Here is a 4,318-nt window from a genome sequence, read left to right as displayed (position 1 = left end):
TAAAGTGGATTGACTGTATATTTTGTGGGCAAAACATGGCAGCAAATTGCACACAGCAGTGACCCACAAACAGTCATGGATTGAGTGACCAACATTTGATTTTTTTTTAAAGGGATTGTGATCCCTGGAAAGCGATCCACCAATCGACTAGCAACCGAGTTCTTACTTACTGCTATGTAAACAAAGGTGTGCAGAGTAAGAAAAGTTGGCTACGGTTTCTCTTGCTTGCGATGCGAATGCTCCAGGCCTCCACTATTAATACTGGATACCCTTCACTCAGTGGGTATTAATGCGAGACACTGCTTACTCAAATGTCATAATATATATTGCTGGCCACCAATTGTGTGTATTAGAAATGGATGAGGCACCCTTGTTGTGACTTTGACCTGCACGGTGGCGCACACACAATATCACACACACACACACAATATCACACACGCAATATCACACACGCACAATATCACACACACACACAATATCACACACACAATATCACATACACACACAATATCACACACATACAATATCAAATTACTTTAAAAGAAGCATTTTGGGCATTACTGACACAAGTCTGGGGAAGATATAGCTCACTGTGGATAAATATAGCACTGGCCGATAAATATAGCTGCACTTGCGTTTAATCTGCATTTGAGTGTTACAGCACACACAGATGCACAAAAAGAATTAAACGGCACTTTGGCTAGTAAGTATAACTGTTGAGCTTTTAAATAAGGAAAACATAGGTTAGAATCCTTTCTGTGTACCTTGCTTCAGTCCCTCAGCAAATATACTATCTGCCTTCACATTTAGGTTATTGGTCTAAAGTTTTGACTGAAGGTGAATTCCATTGGATTGCAAGCCCTGTAAAGCAGAATAACTCGACATAAAAGATTTATATTACTTTTATATTGCCGATTTATAACCTTCGAAGAGGACCATTTGTAATGGTTTTCCAGTGAAGTGAGCATTATTCCCAGACAGGGAGTGCCATCATCATACTACAAAAGCATGGAGCTATGACCCATTAACAGCTAACCAAAGTTATTGTCCATCATACACAAGCGCACTGAATAAGCCAATTCTCGTTCATGTTCAGAGCTTCTCTCCAAACCACATGAGTCGCAGAAAGAACACTGATCTAGTGTGTGAGATGTACCACTCAGCGGAATCCTGTAGCTTAGTGGTTAGAGCACTTGCTTCGCAAGTGAGAGGACCCGTGTTTGATTCCCGGGTGGGGCGAAACATTAGGCAAGTTTCCTTATTCCACATGCCTCTGGTAACTGAGCAATAAGTAGGAACCTGGTTGTTAGTTTATTGGCGGAATGCTTTCTGGGGTATATAATGCTTTCAAAAAAAATATTTGGTCATTCAATCCACAACTGTTTGTGGGATATCGCTGTGCGCACTTTACAATATATCCTGTGAAGTGCTTTGCGACGTCTCAATGACATGATAAGGCACTATATCAAATGCAACTATTATTATTGTTGTTTTCAAGTCAGGAATGCCCAGAGTTTCACTTTTACGTTGCACAATTTAACAATTTAAAGATATTAAATTGCACACGCATTTTTGTGCCTGAAATTGTGCTAATTAACTTTCCTGGATGTCATATGGAAACTTATCAGCATGCTGACCTACTCTCTCCTCACAACAGTGCTCGTTGTCTTTGTTCCACCGGGTCTGGCCTCCTCCTCGTCCCCCGAGTCCTCCGCTCCACCCTCGGCAGCCATGCCTTCAACCACTATGCCCCGAGGCTCTGGAACTCCCTTCCTCACTTCCTTCACCTCGCCCCCTCTCTTCCTATTTTCAGATTTCAGCTGAAGACCTTTCTTTTCGACCGCGCCTTTGGTCACCTTCCTCCCCCTCCCCCTGGCTCGGCCCTGGAATCCATTATTGTGAAGCACTCTGAAACGCCGTCCGGTGTGGAGGGCGCTATATAAATCCAAGTTGTTGTTGTTAAGATTATCCAAATCAAACTGAGAATTCCATGCATCCCACCTACATATGGAAATCCCAGAGATAGATTTTTGGAATGGAAAGCGCACTCTCTCCCTGGTGGGACGCACCCTGTTTACCTAATTCTGGAAAGTATTAGGCACAGGTTGGCAAGTTTTAGGATAGCTTGCCATTCAGAGCTCTTGAATGTACCTGACTCCAACCCACTTTGGGATGCACCAGGAACAGAAAGATTACTTGAAGGTGCTGCACATAAATAATAGGGGCTAGTTGGTAGCACTCTCATCTCTGGGTCAGAAAGTTATGGATTCAAGTGACTTTACATGAGGATGTCGTCACCTGATTTTTACTGTAAAATGCACACTGTAAATTTTGTAGACAAATGCAGTGTTTCTTACCAGGTTAAAAGAGCAATTTGTTTTGATTGGCTTTTGTGGCTGAACACAGTCTTACCAGAGGACGAGGCCCTCTCTGTTGGGGGGAAGGTGTCATTTGCACACAGCAAAGTCACACAAACAGCCATCAAGTGAATAGCTATATTTTATTATCCTGGGGGATTGTTGGCCAGGACGCTGGGAAAAACTCACTTCTCGTTTAAGTAGTGCCATGGGATCTTTAGCATCCACACAAGCAGACAGAGCTCAGTTTAATGTCTCATTCGAAGGACAGCACTTCCGACAATGCATAGCATTGGAGTGTCAGCCTAGACTATATGGGGAGGAGGGGGCTTGAACCCACAAATTTCTGACTCAGAGGCAAGAGTTCGACCGACTGAACCAGGCTGATGTCTGGCTGGCAGGCCTGCGAAGAATGCTGTATTGTCAGAATAGCCACAATGACGCACTTCCCCTGGTCCTCTCATAATACTGTGTTCAGCCACAAAAGCCAATCGAAATTACTCTTTCAAATTGTGCCATGAAATGCGCCATCTAAGACTCAAGAGAAGAATTTTATTTGGGAGATTGTTGGCCAGGACCCGGCTGAGAGAAGCTCCTTTCTCTTTTTGAATAGTGCCATGGGATCTTTAGCATCCACCTGAACAGGTAGACGGGACCACAGTTTAACGTCTCATCCAAAGGACAGCACCTCCGACAATGCAACACCCCCCCAGCACTGCATTGGAGTGTCAGCTTAGACTGCGATTCCAAGTAATGACCTGCGAGCTTGAACCTACAACCTTGTGACTCAGAGACCAGAGTGCTACCACTGTGCCAGGCTGATGCATTTGAGACCTCAACAGGAAGTGATGAGTTCCTAATCCTAATTTCACTCATTGCTCTGTGCCACTTCTTGCTGTGAGGGTGGGTCCAGAGCAGCCCGTCTCTCAAACCTCGCCTGCTTCTATTGGTTGAGTACCAGGCCCAGGGCTACCTGTCACTCAAACTCCCTCACCCTCAGTCTGGGTGTCCCAGCCTTGTCTATCACTCAAACTCGCTTCACACGGTTAGGTAACTTTCAGTGCCAGGTTTGCTGCCACTCAAGCTCCCTCAGCCAGCGGAGGGAATCCCCTAGGTTTCATTTGATACAGCTACTTTCACATCAGGAGGACATCGCAATACGCTTCATAGGATGCGGAATCCCATAGCGTATTGGTTAGCGCGCTCACCTCATAAGCGAGAGGACCCGGGTTCGATTCCCGAGTGGGGCAAAACTTTAGGTAAATTTCTTTACTCCATACTCCTCTGTTTACCTAGCAGTAAGTAGGAACCTGATTGTCAGTCGATTGGCAGATTGCTTTCCGGAGGTAATAATCCCTAAAAATAAATGTGATCACTCAATCCACGGCTGTTTGTGGGACACTACTGTGTGCAATTGGCTGCTGCATTTCATCCACAAAATATACAGTCAATCCACTTTACAGTATATTCTGTGAAGCACTTTGAGACATCTTAATGATGTGGTAAAGGCACTATCAAATGCAAGGATTATTATTATGTAGTGTCAAGTGTAATGTCAAGACTCAAGAGAAGAATTTTATTTGGGAGGTTGTTGGCCAGGACTCGGGAGAGAGAAGCTCCCTTCTCTTTTTGAATAGTGCCATGGGATCTTTAACATCCACCTGAACAGGCAGATGGGATCACGGTTTAATGTCTTATCCAACAGCACCTCCGGCAATGCAACACCCCCCCAGCCCTGCATTGGAGTGTCAGCTTAGACTATGCGATTCCAAGTCATGACCTGCGAGCTTGAACCTACAACCTTGTGTCTCAGAGATGAGAGTGCTACCACTGCGCCAGGCTGATGCATTTGAGATCTCAACAGGAAGGTGATGAGTTCCTAATCCCGTACCAAACTCCACTCCACGATTACCCCAGTCCTTGCCAAACTGTACTGGCTGCCTGACCCAGAGAGAATCGAT

The 4,318-nt window shown here is 45.0% G+C and overlaps 1 non-coding gene across 1 annotated transcript; it reads left to right on the top strand.

The window, feature by feature from the left end:
• Positions 1 to 3,529: 3,529 nt before the first annotated feature.
• trnam-cau lies at positions 3,530 to 3,608 on the top strand. The gene has a single exon. It is a non-coding gene; the product is annotated as a tRNA-Met (tRNA).
• Positions 3,609 to 4,318: the final 710 nt, after the last annotated feature.

The sequence above is a fragment of the Callorhinchus milii genome, unplaced genomic scaffold (genome assembly GCF_018977255.1).
Source record: "Callorhinchus milii isolate IMCB2004 unplaced genomic scaffold, IMCB_Cmil_1.0 Scaffold7, whole genome shotgun sequence".
Taxonomy (NCBI): domain Eukaryota; kingdom Metazoa; phylum Chordata; class Chondrichthyes; order Chimaeriformes; family Callorhinchidae; genus Callorhinchus; species Callorhinchus milii.
The sequence above is the reverse complement of the archived record's forward strand: the minus strand, read 5'-3'. Positions and strand labels throughout refer to the sequence as shown.